Raw genomic sequence first — 17301 nt, forward strand, 5'->3', positions numbered from 1 at the left:
CTCTATTCAATTTTATGGCACTTCAGGTAACTCTCAGAGTTATCTGAGATCATTACAGGAAGGTAACAAGAAAAATCAGGGTTTCCAAGACTAAATTCAGACCAGGAAAAAAGAATCTCTCTATATAACGGATGAAACAGCACTGCAGTGGTAGGAGACACAGGCGCTGACCTAAGTAACTCTGGAAACGAGAAGAGACTATAAAGTTTTAAAGATAAAATGAACTGAACACAGGCATAGCATTGTAGTTGATAAAAGTGTTTCTCGTGGGAGTTGCTGTTTAGTCAGTAAGTTGTGTCTGCCTCTTTGTGACCTCATGGACTATAGCCCACTAGGCTCCTCTGTCCATGGGATTTCCCAGGCAAGAATACTGGAGTGGGTTGCCATCTCCTTCTCCAAGTCATCTTCCTGATCCAGGGATCAAGCCCACATCTCCTGAATTGGTAGGCAGACTCTTTACCTCTGAGCCACCAACAAAGCCCTTCTCATTAGAGTGAAAGTGAAAGTGAAGTCACTCAGTCCTGTCCGACTCTTTGCAACCCCACAGACTGTAGCCTACCAGGTTCCTCCATCCATGGGATTTTCCAGGCAAGAGTACTGGAGTGGGGTGCCATCGCCTTCCCCATCTCATAAGAGTAGAGGCTACCAATTTTGAAACCACTTTATGTGTATACTGGAACTAAACATATAGGTAAATGGATAGTGGGCAGTAGGAGCTAGGTTTCTCATTATTACACTGGGAAGTTACAGATAAACAAGCAAGGAGGTTAGAATGAATAATGTGATACAGGCTAGACTTGGAGACATCAGGATTAACTCACATTTAACTTAATAGAGACACAGATGGATAAAACATAGAAATGATTGCTGACACATATATACACAGGTTAGTAAATGTATATATATGGGTGTGTATACATTTCTAAATTCGGTTTGCTTTAAGCAATGACATCCCAGTAGCAATGCAACACCTAGCACCCAGATCTTGGTTTACAACACAATTCTCCAACACAAGGAAAAATGGCTGATTCTAGGGCAAAGGCAGAGAATGCACAAAGTGAGCCTGTATGCCACAGTGCCAGAAAGTAAGGAAATGCTCAGAAAACAAAGTGATGAGCATGCCAAAGGGACACAAGAGTCAACTGAAAGTGTTCAATGACCAAAGCTGGAACAATTAGAGCAACAAAATAAATGACCTACTACTGGGCTATCGCCTAATATATAGAGTATACATCAATGAATCCATGCTGATATTAAATGTTATTAAATACATAAATAAATAAGGAAGAACAGGCCAATCTCCTATATAGAAGAACTCCAAATAATTTGTGTATGTCCTCTCACTCATAAGTAAAGCATAGCATGCCCCTCATCCCAAGTGCGGGCACCACATAGTAACTTCCTTTTAAAGAGTACAGTATGGAAAGGGAGGGGAGGAGTAACTTTACAGCGTGAAAACTATTTCAACCACATGATCACGAGTTTAACATCACTGGCAAAGAGTCCTGTTGATAGCATGTACTCTTGTTTTTTAATCAAAGTATAGTGAATTTACAGTATTATATTAGTTTCAAGTGTATAGTATAGTGATTCAGTATTTTTGAAAACACTGGGTGTAATTTCCTGTGTGATGCAGTACGTCTTTGTTGCTTATCTATTTTATATATAGTAGTTTGCCTCTGTTAGTCCTACATCCTAAATTTGCCCCTTCACCACTCGCTCTCCTCTTTGGTAACTACAAAGCTGTCCTCTGTCCCTGAGTCTGTTTCTGTTGTGCATATACATTCTTTTGCACTACTTTTTAGATTCCACATATAAATAATACTGTCTTTCTCTATGACTTGTTTCACTAAGCATAATATTCTCTAGGCTCATATGCTGCTGCTGCTATTGTTTAGTCGCTTCAGTCGTGTCTGACTCTGTGCGACCCCATAGACGGCAGCCCACCAGGCTCCCCTGTACCTGGGGTTCTCCAGGCAAGAACACTGGAGTGGGTTGCCATTTCCTTCTCCAATGCATGAAAGTGAAAAGTGAAAGTAAACTCGCTCAGTCGTGTCCAACTCTCAGCGACCCCATGGACTGCAGCCCACCAGGCTCCTCCGTCCATGGGATTCTCCAGGCAAGAGTACTGGATCTGCTAGGCCCATATATGTTGCTATAAGTGGCAGAATCTCATTCTTTTTTTAAGCTGAGTAATATTCCATTGTATATATGCCACTTCTTATTAATCCAGTCATGTATTGACAGACACTTGGCTGTTTCCGTGTCTTGGTAGATAGTTGTAAGTAGTGCTGTTTTGAACACTATGGTGCATTTCCAAGGTATCTTTTCAAATTAGTATTTTCACTTTTTTCCTGGATTTATACCCAGGAGTGAAATTACTGTATCATACAATGGCTCTGGGCTTCCCTTGTGGCTCAGCTGGTAAAGAATCCACCTGCAGTGCAGGAGACCTAGGTTCCATCCCTGGGTTGGGAAGATCCTCTGGAGACTACCCACTCCAATATTCTGGCCTGGAGAATTCCATGGACCACAGTCCATGGGATCACAAAGAGTCAGACACGACTGAATGACATTCACTCACTTTCATAATGGTTCTGTTTTGTTTTTTTGAGGAAAGTCGTGCTATTTTCTATAATGGCTGCACCAATTTACATTCCTACCAAAAGTGTATGAGGGTCCCTTTGCTCCGCATGTTGTTGTTGTTGAGCCACCAAGGTATGTCCAACTTTGGGGACCCCATGGACTGTAGCACAGCAGGGCTCTGTCACTCACTATCTCCTGCAGTTTTCCCAAATTCATGTCCATTGAATTGCTGATGCCATCCAACCATCTCATCTTCTGTTGCCCTCTTCTCCTTCTGCCTTCAATCTTTCCCAACATCAGGGTGTTTTCCAATGAGTCAGCCATTCGCACCAGGTGGCCAAAGTATTGGAGCTTCAGCTTCACATCAGTCCTTTCAAAGAGTATTCAGGGTTGATTTCCTTTAAGATTGACTGGTTGGATCTCCTTGCTTTCCAAGGGACTCTCAAGAGTCTTCTCCATCACCACAGTTGAAAAGCATCAGTTCTTCACACTCTGCCTTCTTTATTGTCCTACTCTCACATTTGTACATGACCTCTCCAACATTTGTTATTTATAGACTTTTTGATGATGGCCATTCTGAGGTAGGAGAAGGCAATGGCAACCCACTCCAGTCCTCTTGCCTGGCAAATCCCATGGATGAAGGAGCCTGGTAGGCTGCAGTCCATGGGGTCGCTAGGAGTTGGGAACGACTGAGCGATTTCACTTTCACTTTTCACTGTCCTGCATTGGAGAAGGAAATGGCAACCCACTCCAGCATTCTTGCCTGGAGAATCCCAGGGATGGGGGAGCCTGGTGGGCTGCCGTCTCTGGGGTCGCACAGAGTTGGACACGACTGAAGCGACTTAGCAGCAGCAGCATTCTGAGGTAACATCTCATTGTAGTTTTGATTTGCATTTCTCTAATGATTAGCCAGTCCATTCTAAAGGAGATCAGTCCCGGCTGTTCTTTGGAAGGACTGATGCTGAGGCTGAAACTCCAGTACTTTGGCCACCTCATGCGAAGAGTTGACTCATTGGAAAAGACTCTGATGTTGGGGCAGGAGGAGAAGGGGACAACAGAGGATGAGATGGCTGGATGGCATCACATCACCGACTCGATGGACATGAGTTTGGGTGAACTCTGGGAGTTGGTGATGGACAGGGAGGACTGGCATGCTACAGTTCATGCGGCCGCAAAGAGTTGGACATGACTGAGCAACTGAACTGAACTGAACTGAATGATTAGCGATGTTGAGTATCTTTTCATGTTCATGTTAGCCATCTGCATGCCTCCTTGGAAAAATGCCAGTGCAGGTTTTCTGTCCATCGGTTGAGTAGGTTGTCTGTTTTAATACTGAATTATGTGAGTTGTTTATATAGTTGTATATATAGTCTGGATATGAACTCCTTGTTCTCATGTAACTCATGTAAGTTACATCTTTGTAAATATTTTTGGCCATTCTGTAAATTGTATTTTCATTTTGTCAATTGTTTCCTTTGCTGTGTAAAACTTTTTAAGTTTAATTATGCTTTATTTCTTTATTTTTGCTCATATTTCTTTTCCCTTAGAAGACTGATTCAAAATATACTGCTACAATTTATGTCAAACAAGTACCTATATACATATGCCTATGTACTTTTCTAAGAATTTTACAGTTTCCATTCTTACAGTTAGGTCTTTAAACTGTTTTGACTTTATTTTTGTATGATAGGACGGAGTGTTCTGATGTCATTGTTTTACTTATACTTGTCCAGTTTTCCCAGGACCACTTATGGATATTTTTTATCCATGGTATATTCTTGCCTCCTTTGGCATAGATTAATTGACCATAGGTACATGATTTATTTCTGGGTTCTCAGGTCTGTTTCATTCATCTGAGTGTTTTTGTGCCATTACCTTATAGTTCTGATTATTGTAGCTTTATAGTACAGTCAGAAATCTGGGAGGGCAATACTTCCAGCTTTCTTCTTCTTTCTCAAGATTGCCTTGTCAGTTTGGGGTCTTTTGTGGTTCTAGTTGAATTTTGGTATTCGTTCTAGTTCTGTGAAAATAAATGTCATGGGTACTTTCATAGGTACTGCATTTAATCTGTAGATTGCTTTGGGGAGTATGGCCGTTTTAACAATACTAAGTCTTTAAATCCAAGAGCATTAAATATCTTTCCATTTCTTTGTATAATCTTTAATTTCCTTCATCAGTGTTTTATAGTTATCAGAACACAGGCCTTTTGTGTTGGACACAAAGGACAACTTTATTCCTAGGTATTTTATTCTTGTTGATTCAATTTTTAATGGAGTTTTTCATTTTCTTCTGATATTTCATTATTAATGTACACAAATATAACAGATTTCTGTGTACTAATCTTGTATCTTTTAACCTTACTGAATTCATTTATTAGTTTTAATATTTTTGGGGCAGAAACCTTAGGGTTTTCTATGTAAAGTCATTCAATTCATCTGCAAATAGGACAGTTTTACCTCTTCTCTCCCAATCTGAATACATTTATTTCCTTTTCTTGTCTGAATGCTGTCGCTAGGCCTTTCAGTTCTATGCTAAATAGAAGTAGGGAGAGTGGACATCTTTATCTTCTTCTTGAATTTAGCAAGAACGCTTTCAGCTTTTTATCATTAAGTATGATGTTGGCTGTGGGTTTGCCACAAACGTCCTTTATTATGTTGATATATGTTCCCTGGGTACCCACTTTGATGAAAGTTTTTACCATGAATGGATATTGCTGCTGCTGCTGCTGCTAAGTCACTTCAGTTGTGTCCAACTCTGTGCGACCCCATAGATGGCAGCCCACCAGGCTCCTCCATCCCTGGGATTCTCTAGGCAAGAACACTGCAGTGGGTTGCCATTTTAAATTCTGTCAAATGTTATTTATTTTTCTGCATCTATTGAGATGATGATGTGATTTTTATCCTTCCTTTTGTTAATGCAGTGTACCACATTTGTTGATTTACAAATGTTAAATCTCCATCATAATCCTGGTATAAATCCAACTTGATCATAGTGTATGGAGCTTTTTATATATAGTTGAAATTGATTTGTGAATATTTTTACATCTATATTAATCAAAGATATTGGCCATTAAAGACTTTGCTTTATATTGTCTTGGTATGCTTTTGCTATCAGAGTAATGGCCTCATAGAATGATTTGGGGGAATAGGTATGATAGGAATTGGTTCTTCTCTATTTGTACATAGGATTCCCCCTTGAAGTTATCTAATCTTGGACTATTCTTTTCTGGGAGCTACTTTTTAATTACAAATTCAATTTCACTTCTAGTGATCAGTCTGCTCAAACTGTGTTTCCTCTTGACTCGGTTCTGGCAGGCTGTATATTTCTAATATTCTCTTCTAGGCTGTCCAGTTTGTTGCTCAGAATATTCTCTTACAATTTTATGTGTCACTGTGTTATCAGTTATTACTTCTCCTCTTTCATTTCTTGTTTTGTTCATTTGAATCCTCTTTTCTTCCTGGTGAACCTAGCTAAGGGCTTATCGACTTTGTTTATCCTTTTTAAAGAACCAGCTCTTAAGTTTCATTGATCTTTTCTATTCTTTGCTGTTGTTGATATCTATTTTATTTATTTTTTCTCTCTGAGCTTTATCATTTCCTTCTTCTGCTGTTTTGGGATTTGTTTCCTCTTCCTTTTCCAATTCTTTTAGGTCCTATGTTTAGATTGTTTATTCGCTACTTCTCTTGTTTCTTGAGGAAGGCCCATACATATCGCTATAAACCTCCCTCTTAGAACTGCCTTTGATGAATCCCGTAGATTTTGGAAAGTTATGCTTTCATTTTTATTTGTCTTGAGGTATTTTCTGATACCTTCTTTGGTTTTGTCACTAATCCATTTCTTAAAGGTATTTATTCATTTATTTACTTGGATGCACTGGGTTTAGTGACAGCAGGTAGGATCTTCATTCTTTGTGGTTTCTGCATACAGCATCTTTGACCCTCATTGCAGCACATGTGGTCTTTAGCTGTAGCATGCAAAGTCTTAGCTGAGGCATGTAGCATCTATAATAGTTTCCAACCAGGGATCAAATCCAGGCCTCCTTCACTGGGAGTGCAGAGTGTTGGCTACTGGGTCACCAGGGAAGTGCCAACCAATTGATCTTTTAGTAGCATGCTGTTTAGTCTCCATGTGGTTTTTCTCTTACCATTTTTCTTTTTGCAGCTAATTTCTAGTTTTATACCATTGTGGTTGGAAAAAATGCTTGATATAATTTCTACCCCCTTAAATTTGTTGAGGCTTGTCTTGTGGTCTAATATGTGATTGATCTTGAAGAACATTCCAAGCACACTTGGAAAGAATGTGTATTCTGGGTTTTTTTTTTTTTTTTTGGATGTAGTGTCCCATAGATCTCAAATAAGTCCAACTGGTCTAGTGTGTCATTTAGGACCTCTGTCGCTTTACTGATTTTCTGCCTGGATTATCTATCCACTGATGTCTGTGGGTTTTAAAGTCCACTACTATTACTGTATTATTGTCAGCTTCTTTTATACCTAATACTATCAATACTCCTGTATTGAGTGAACATATCAACAAATGTAATGCCCTCTTCTTGCATTGATCCCTTTGTCATTATAGAATGTCCTTCTTAATCTTTTGTTACAGTATTTCTTTTAAAGTCCATTTTGTCTGATGTAAGTATTGCTATCCCCACTTTCTAGCCATTTCTACTTGCATGAAATATCCCCTCACTTTCAATCTGTGTGCCTTTGGCCTTGAAAAGAGTCTCCTGTAGATGGCACATTGAAGAGTCTTACTCTGTTTCCCATTAGCCACTGATCTGATTGGAGCATTTAGTCCACTAACATTTAAAGTAATTATGGACAAATATGTATTTTGGCCATTTTATTACTTATTTTCCAGTTATTTTTGTAGTTCTCTATTCTTCTTTTTTTTCCTCTCATTGTGGTTTGACAGTTTTCTTTAGTAGTATTATTTGTTCTTTTCTTTTAGTTCATTTGAGTCCTCTCTCTTTTCTTCTTGGTGAGCCTCAGTTCAGTACAGTCACTCAGTCGTGTCTGACTCTTTGTGACCCCATGAACTGCAGCACACCAGGCCTCCCTGTCCATCACCATCTCCCGGAGTTCACTCAGACTCACGTCCATCGAGTCCGTGATGCCATTCAGCCATCTCATTCTCGGTCGTCCCCTTCTCCTCCTGCCCCCAATCCCTCCCAGCATCAAAGTCTTTTCCAATGAGTCAACTCTTCGCATGAGGTGGCCAAAGTACTGGAGTTTCAGCTTTAGCATCATTCCTTCCAAAGAAATCCCAGGGTTGATCTCCTTCAGAATGGACTGGTTTCATCTCCTTGCAGTCCAAGGGACTCTCAAGAGTCTTCTCCAACACCACAGTTCAAAAGCATCAATTCTTCGGCACTCAGCCTTCTTCACGGTCCAACTCTCACATCCATACATGACCACAGGAAAAACCATAGCCTTGACTAGACAGACCTTAGTCGGCAGAGTAATGTCTCTGCTTTTGAAAATGCTATCTAGGTTGGTCATAACTTTTCTTCCAAGGAGTAAGTGTCTTTTAATTTCATGGCTGCAGTCACCATCTGCAGTGATTTTGGAGCCCCCACAAATAAAGTCTGACACTGTTTCCACTGTTTCCCCATCTATTTCCCATGAAGTGATGGGACCGGATGCCACGATCTTCGTTTTCTGCATGTTGAGCTTTAAGCCAACTTTTTCACTTTCTTCTTTCATTTTCATCAAGAGGCTTTTTAGTTCCTCTTCACTTTCTGCCATAAGGGTGGTGTCATCTGCATATCTGAGGTTATTGATATTTCTCCTGGCAGTCTTGATTCCAGCTTGTGTATCTTCCAGTCCAGCGTTTCTCATGATGTACTCTGCATATAAGTTAAACAAGCAGGGTGACAATATACAGCCTTGACGTACTCCTTTTCCTATTTGGTGAGCCTAGCTAAAGGCTTATCAATTTTGTTTATCTTTTTACTTTTTTACTTATACAATAGTGTATCTATGGTATGTTTTTGATTTGTGGTTACCACAGAGTTCATATATGCTGATCCATAATTATATTTACTTGTTTTAAACTGACATGTCATTTAAGTTTAAATGCATTCTAAAAGATCTTTGTTCTTTACTCCCTTCTCCCACATTTTGTGTTTTTGATGTCATATTTTACATCTTCATGCTTATCCTTTAGCTGCTTATTATAGCTATTGTTGCTTTTATAATTTTTTGTCTTTTATTCTGTATACTAACTTATTTAAAAATCTTCAGTCTTTACTGTGTATCCACCTTTTCTACTGTGATTTCCCTTTACTACAAATTCTTTCTTCCATTTAGCAAAGACTCTTACACATTTGTTTTAGGGTAGGTTTAGTATTGCTTAATCCTAGTTTTTGCTTGTCTGAGTTCTTATCTCCCCTTCTATTTTAAATAATAATCTTGCTAGGTAGAGTATCCTAGGTTGCATGTTTTCCCCTTTTTGCAGTTTAAATATATCATGTCACTCTATTCTGGCCTGCAAAGCTTCTGCAGCTAAATCAGCTGATAACTTTATGGCAGTTCCCTTGTATATAACATTTTGTTTTTCTCTTGCTACCTTTAGAATAATCTCTAACTTTTGCCATTTTAATTATTGTATATCTTGCCTTGTGTCTGTTTGAGTTTACCTTGTTTGGGACCCTCTGTGCTTACTATTCCTGGGTATCATTAAAACATTTACCAAGTGAAGGGAAAAGCAATGCCATGAATATTCCAAGACACAAGATATTTAAAATTATCTTTATATTTGCTTTGAAAGAAACAGGCAATCTCTTTCTTCTCTTACCTGATTTCTCTTCTTTATGAGATTTTTCTTGGGCTTATACTAATGTTATTCAGCATGTTGTAGTTAGCAGTTGGCAGTGGGAGGCAGTGGTTTGACACAATGGGTATGGGAGTCTAAGACTCAAGTATTTACAGAAGATAGGCTTGCAAAGTGGACAAGCCATGTGTGGATAAGGAGGAGTTAGTCAGATGCTCGAAGTTTTCATTAATTCTAGACTCAAGAATCCAAAGTGAAACTGGTCTTTTAAATAGAGTACCTTAACAGAAAATTAAAGCACTAATTAGAGGGCTTCTCTCAACTTGGTCAAAAATTCAGAAGACCTGGGAAGCTTTATTTTCTTTTCTACTTCAATTCTAAGCAGCATAGAGAGTTAATATAATGGACAAGCTGAACCCAGCATGGCGCAAAGTGAGTCTCTTTCATGAATGGAATAAGGGGGAGGGGGAGGGAGATGCCACAGCAGTAGGGAGGGAGGGACTTGAAAACTACACTTTATATTCCAGTCACTGTAAGAATCATGAAGGTTCCGACCTCCTCACTATTAATTTTTTTTCCATTTCTAAAGAGAACAAACAAAGCAAAAGAAAACAGCTTCAGGCCTCAAAACAGCAAGTTTCAAATGCTGAGAATCATGATGCATACAACACCTTACGGCAACCCACTGTGCATGATTTCAGAGCAACAGCAACAAGTAGCAAAGGGATACAGGGACACGGTTCACTCCCGCATTACCTGCTAAAAGCTATTACCAATCCCAGCCCAGTGACGCTGCTCGGGAGCCTTGGGAAGCTGAAAATTCTAAATACTAATGAAAAACCGAACTGAGTGCTCTTGATCTTGATCTCCAATCAGGAAACCCCAAGCAAGTCTGTAAAAGTTCTCCTTGAATATATTCGCTGAGCATTTGTGATGCTCTAGTCTGGGGTGCATTTGAACATTTCAATGGGAAGATTTCTCTAAATGAGACGGATCCATAGAATCTTGCTCTAGTTCCAAATTCATTACAGTTTCTGTCTAATTCACCAGATCCTTTCCCCAGGGCCACCTCCTCTTGAAATTCCTGGGAATTATGTTTTCTCCTCTGGGGTCAGCCCAAAGCTGATGACTGGTTCATGGGTACCATTGTTGGTTCCCTTCTCTTAGAGTGGGACAACTTTTAGTGATTTATCTTCCAGAGCTCCCCATGGCATCAGGCTGAAGTCAGACCTCAGCTGAAACCACAATATTGACTAAATTCTTACTTGTCCTATTCACATTCTCTCACTTCCTTACAGGTTTTACCTGCGAGTAATCCCTCTAGAAAAACTTGTGCCAGAATCCCTTTCTCGGGTTTCTGCTTGTAGACAGTCTGATCTAAGCCAACCCCAATTAAAAACTCTAATGATGATGGCACTGGTGACATTATCAATAACTGCAAACACAATAGAAACTTTCATATACTGAGTGCTTACTATAGTCAGGCACTGTTTTAAGCGTTTTACTGAATTAATCATCTCTTTTAAGCCTCACAAAATCCATGAGGTAGGTACTGTTAATATCCTCATTTTGTAGAAGAAAAGTTTTGGAGGGGTTAAAAATACTTGCCCAAGGTCACATAGCCAGTAAAAGGTGAATCCCAGGCAGTTACTCTCACTCCTAATCTATTTTACAACCACAAAATTCTTAACTCATTCCCGACTAGGGAATTTTTGCACAAACTAATGCTGTGGCCAGTGATTTTTACTTTGGCCAGCCAAACATTAATTGTTATTTCCCTAATACTCTGAGGGTTATTACACTTAGTAGTTACACCTGACACAGCTGCAAAACCTTCTAATTTTTGTGAGATGTTGTCTCCAACCCACTCTTCTGTAGAAGCACAGAAGCATCTCCAGCACCATGAGCTTCACTTTCACTTTCCCTATCAGAATCAATCACTGAAAGCTTTTTGTCTTTTTTTTTTAATCTAAGAGTCACATCATCTGAATCAAAACTATATTCTGAAGAACCTGAATAAAATTCAGCAAAAAATTCTTCACTAAAAATTTTGTGATGTATCATTTTTGAAAATTTTATATTTATAATATACACAAAGTTGGAACAAAAATTCAATGGAACAAAATATGAATGATAATGAACTCAATCAATTTTAAGTTCTAACAACTTCCCTGGTGATGTTCACTGTATCACTCTCTAAAAACATACTGATACATCTTTAGTCATTGATACACTAAAATCAACCCATTTGTTATAAAGTTTCTTATCTTCAGAACTCAAAAATGTATCTTTGACAACCTGCTGCTTCTGCTGCTGCTAAGTCGCTCAGTCGTGTCTGACTCTTTGTGACCCCATGGACTGCAGCCTACCAGGCTCCTCCATCCATGGGATTTTCCAGGCAAGAGTACTGGAGTGGGGTGCCACTGCCTTCTCCCTAGAGGGATGAGATTTGGCGGCAGGTAGGAGGGATGTTCAAGTGGTAAGTGGTAGAACTATGGCTGATTCATGCTCATGTTTGGTAGAAACTAATGCAATACTGTAAAGCAATTATTCTTCAATTAAAAATAAATAAATATATATATATATATTAAATGAACGAAAAAATATCTTTAATCAGCTATTTTGGCCCTGGGATCTAAAGAAAGTGTGAAGAATTGAGGCCTGAAAATACAAATAGGCCAGCTACTGATTAGTAGGGTGTTGGGGACTCCATTGAGAAGAAGGGGCCCTATCACCTCCTCTTCAGTAAAGCTCAGGTCACACAAAGTCAAAATCCAGATTCCTTCTGTATTATAAACTAATTTAAGGAAAATGAATACTGAAGCTCCAATACTTTGGCTACCTAATGCAAAGAGCCAACTCATTGGAAGAGACCCTAATGCTGGGAAAGACTGAAGGCAGGAGGAGAAGGGGTTGACAACACGTGAGATGGTTGGATAGCATCAATTACTAAATGGACATAAGTTTGAGCAAACTCTGGGAGATTAGCGAAGGACAGGGAAGCCTAGTGTGCTGCAGTCCACAGGGTTGTAAAGAGTCAGACATGACTGAGCAACTGAATAGCAAGGAAAATCAGGTGAAGGATCCACAGCAGCTGGTATCCTATACTTTGGGTTCATGACTCCTGGCTTGTGAAAGCCCAAACCAGCTGTAAGAACCCAGGAAAAGGGTTACAAGAGCCTATTCTTTTCTCATTCCCGAGAGTAGCTACACATATGCCCTCAACACAGAGCCTCAGGAGGGCTGTTATGGTTACAGCAACCAGTGAGAAAGGAAAAGGCCAGCAGTGTCCTGCCAGAGACTTACTGTGCCCTGGACCACTTCCCACATAAACAATGTGGGGATGCCTTTAAAGAAAGGATGCCCTTGGCTTTTTGAGGGTTAGAGTGATCATCCTACAAAACCACAACCTTTCCCTGGCCTTGAGTTCCTTGTTTGCAAAATATAAGTATCTGTGGTTTTACTTCTGCATAACCCTTTTTAGCAAACCCACAAGAATTTTTGAGTTCCAGTGTAAGTGATTTGCCAATTACTCCAGTTAGGCATAATTAGAAAAAATAGAAACCAAGGTTTTCAGAGGAAGAAGGCGGTAACTCAGAAGGCAGAATCAGAGCAGGAAATTTGACAATCAAACCCAGAAAGAGAAAGAGAGGGAAAACAAGGTTAACTCAGGGCCAGATGAAGACTTTTAGGCATTTATCTTTGGTGAAAAAAATTGTTTCTCTCTATATATGTGATTCAACATGAAGTTTTAGACTGTATACAGTCTTATGCCACTTTATACCTATGCCAAAATTAAACCAGTTTCTCCTAGGTTTTGTTTGTTTTTAATTAAAAACTTCTGGAGAAGTCCTTAGCAGCGGGACTCCTCCTATCTTTGGAACCTTTGCTTGGCCAGCCTCTTAAGATACTTGTTGACAAAACAGCATGAGGTAGGTCTTAAAAACTAAATTCTTGTGCTTATTGGGAAGAAGGAAACTGTGATTTGTGTAGTAGTTGCTAATGTCTAAGTTTGTCATAATGGATAGAAACAAATCTGAATGCCTAGATGTTTCTGCATTTTGGAGGCCAAGGGTGATTGCTAGAGATGGGATACAGGTAGATGGAGGCAATATTTTTGTGCTAAAAATTCCAACACTCTCTATGGCACTGAATGTTTAGGAGAAATCCTACTCTGAGGGGAGAAAAATATCTTGAGGTGTGCTCGTTATTGACAACAAAGTAGAGCAACCCTACTGCTGCTGCTGCTAAGTCGCTTCAGTCATGTCCGACTCTGTGCGACTCCACAGATGGCAGCCCACCAGCCTCCACTGTCCCTGGGATTCTCCAGGCAAGAACACTGGAGTGGGTTGCCATTTCCTTCTCCAATGCATGAAAGTGAAAAGTGAAAGTGAAGTTGCTCAGTCGTGTCCGACTCTTCGTGACCCCATGGACTGCAGCCTACCAAGCTCCTCCATCCATGGGATTTTCCAGGCAAGAGTACTGGAGTGGGTTGCTGTTGCCTTCTCCGGAGCAACTCTACAGACACAACCAAATTCATCTGGAACAGGGTAGTTTCTTGGAGGAGGAAGTGGCAACCCACTCCAGTATTCTTGCCTGCAAAATCCCATGGACAAAGGAACCTGGCGGGCTACCGTCCATGGGGTCACACAGAGTCAGCCACGACTGAGCACATCAGCACAGGGTGGTTTCACGATACTCACTGTTAAACCACTGAAACACACCTTCCTGGTTGTTAAATGGCCGTTGTCCTCAGCAACCTTGGCTCCTCCATCCCTCCCCAGGAATCACAGGATTCCCAGGACCCAGTAACTAAAGGATTAACACCTATATTAACAAAAGGTCCGTATAGTCAAAGCTATGGTTTTCCAGTAGTCATGTATGCGTGTGAGTGTTGGACCATAAGGAAGGCTGAGAGCTGAAGAATTGATGCTTTTGAATTGTGGTACATCCAAAAGATGCTTTAGAGTGCCCTGGACTGCAAGGAGATCAAACCAGTCAATCTGAAAGGATCAAGCTTGAATATTCATTGGAAGGACTGATGCTGAAGCTGAAGCTCCAAAACCGTGGCCACCTGATGCAAAGAGTTGACTCATTGGAAAAGACCCAGCTGCTTGGAAAGATTAAAGGCAAAAGGAAAAGAGGGTGGCAGAGGATGAGATGGTTAGATAGCATCACTGTCTCAATGAACGTGAATTTGAGCAAACTCAAGGAGATAGTGAAGAACAGGTTACAAAGAGTTGGACTCAACTTGGCGACTGAACAACACCTAGACAGGCTGAGAGCAGCGTCCACCCTAAATGGTCCAGTCCAATCTGTCTGATGGCAGACCAATCTGTCAACATGACATTGAAACCACATGATGGGAGATCATGAAACTGTATTAGTAAATGAGAGCTGCAAAATGGAAATGAAGAATAGACCTATTACAATTCATTTGTAATAAACAAAACAATATATTTTCAAGGAAATTCTCATTTTTTGTTAATTAAAGTCTCAACCATTACTTTTTCCACTGAAGGAGTCTTTGGGCCTAGAAAAGAAAACAACAGTCTCAAAGGCCCTTGTTCAATCATCTAACTTAGGAGAAAACAGAACTTTAGGTCCTGCCCTGATGCTCCAGGCCGGTTGCATCTATCTGGGACTTATCACCCCCTGTCCAGAAACCTTCCACCCTCTACAGCTTCCCAGAAGACTTATCACCCCCTGCCCAACTGCAAATGCCATCTCAGATAAAGATGAGACAAAACATCCCACCTGATTAACATTTCCCTTATCGCTTCCCTGGTGGCTCAGAGGTTAAAGTGTCTGCCTGGAATGCAGGAGACCCGGGTTCGATCCCTGGGTTGGGAAGATCCCCTGGAGAAGGAAATGGCAACCCACTCCAGTACTCTTGCCTGGAGAATACATGGAGGGTGGAGCCTGGTAGGCTACAGTCCATGGGGTCGCAGAGTCGGACACAACTGAGCGACTTGACTTTACTTATCGCTTCCACAAACCTCCCTATAAATATGGAGCCTCCCTGATCCCTCTCCGTGCTCAGCCTGGTCATTAGGCCAACTGTCACCCCTCCTTGCCTGAATAAAGGTAATCTACTTCTGTTGCAGTCATCTTTCCTTTTCTGCCTCAGCCCCAACTATACCTTACACCCACTATGGTATTTTTAAGACTCTAAGCTTTAGAGTTGGAAAGACAGGTTACTATATCTAAAATGTGTTGTTGTGGGTGAGTAAAAACCTCTGAGCACCTATTGACCTTTCATCACACTGAGCCACTTACATGGGGCTGAGCAGGCACCCAGGACAATGACCTGCCTACGACTCCCCAGTCAGAACCCACAGATCAGCAGCCAGTCCTGTCACACTGTGTCCTGTTTAGAATGGTTTATACTTTTGTTTTTTAAGTTAGTTTATTTACTTTAATTGGAGGCTAATTACAATATTCTGGTGGTTTTTGCCGTACATTGACATGAATCAGCCACGGGTGCACCTGTGTGCCCATCCCAAACCCCCTTCCCACCTTCCTCCCCATCCTGTTTCTCTGGGTCGTACCAGTGCACTGGCTTTGAGTGCCCAGTTTCATGCTTCAAATCTGGACTGGCGATCTGTTTCACATATGGTAATACACATGTTTCAATGCTAATCTCTCAAATCATCCCACCCTTGCCTTCTTCCAGAGTCCCAAAAGTCTATTCTTTATATCTGTGTCTCTTTTGCTGTCTCCCATACAGGGTCATTGTTACCATCTTTCTAAATTCCATATATATGCATTAATATACTGTATTGGTGTTTTTCTTTCTGACCTACTTCACTCTGTATAATAGGCTCCAGTTTCATCCACCTCATCAGAACCAAATTCAAATGCATTCTTTTTAATGGCTGAGTAATACTCCATTGTGTATATGTATAACCTTTCTTATTCATTCATCTGCTGATGGACACCTAGGTTGCTTCCATGTCCTGGCTGTTGTAAATGGTGCTGCGATTGGGGTACACGTGTCTCTTTCGATTCTGGTTTCCTCGGTGTGTATGTCCAACAGTGGGATTGCTGGGTCATAAGGCAGTTCTATTTCCAGTTTTTAAAGGAATCTCCACACTGTTCTCCATAGTGGCTGTACTAGTTTGCATTCCCACCAACAGTGTAAGAGAGTTCCCTTTTCTCCACACCCTCTCCAGCATTTATTGTTTGTAGTCTTTCTGATAGCAGCCATTCTGACTGGCGTGAGATGGCACCTCACTGTGGTTTTGATTTGCATTTCTCTGATAATGAGTGATGTTGAGCATCTTTTCATGTGTTTGTTAGCCATGTGTACATCTTCTTTGGAGAAATGTCTGTTTAGTTCTTCGGCCCATTTTTTGATTGGGTCATTTATTTTTGTGGTATTGAGCTACATGAGCTGCTTGTATATTTTTAAAATTAATTCTAATAAAAGTACAAATAAACAAATGAGACCTAATTAAACTTAAAAGCTTTTGAGACAATGAAGGAAACTCTAAGCAAGGTGAAAAGACGGCCTTCAGAATGGGAGAAAATAAAAGCAAATGAAGCACCTGACAAAGAATTAATCTCAAAAATGATTCATACTTTTAAAAAGCTGTTTCATTTCACTATTCCACACTCACATAGGTGAGACTTTTTTGGAGGATAGTTGTCTGGGAAACTTCCCTATATTTTTTTCCAGCCAAGAGCAAACTCTAGCCTGTTGTGCCTCTTGGATCCCTTAGCTATCAAACAAGCTGTGGACACTGAATAAGTCTGAGGAGCATGCCAGTGAATTACAGCTGGGAGCAAAACAGCAACAAAGACGTAGTTGCATCCAGGAAGAAAGAGTTCTCCGATGTGTGTTTTATTGTCTCTCCTTTTCTTTTCCTTCCTTCCTTCCTTTCTCCTTCTTCTCCGTCCTTCCCTCTCCCCTTTCCCCTCTCTTTCTCTCTTATCTAT

At 40.4% G+C, this 17301-nt stretch overlaps 1 non-coding gene across 1 annotated transcript; it reads left to right on the top strand.

The window, feature by feature from the left end:
• The first annotated feature begins 15141 nt into the window (after nt 1–15141).
• Nucleotides 15142–15213, top strand: TRNAS-GGA (transfer RNA serine (anticodon GGA)). Its single transcript has one exon. It is a non-coding gene; the product is annotated as a tRNA-Ser (tRNA).
• Nucleotides 15214–17301: the final 2088 nt, after the last annotated feature.

This window comes from Budorcas taxicolor, chromosome 1 (genome assembly GCF_023091745.1).
Source record: "Budorcas taxicolor isolate Tak-1 chromosome 1, Takin1.1, whole genome shotgun sequence".
NCBI lineage: Eukaryota > Metazoa > Chordata > Mammalia > Artiodactyla > Bovidae > Budorcas > Budorcas taxicolor.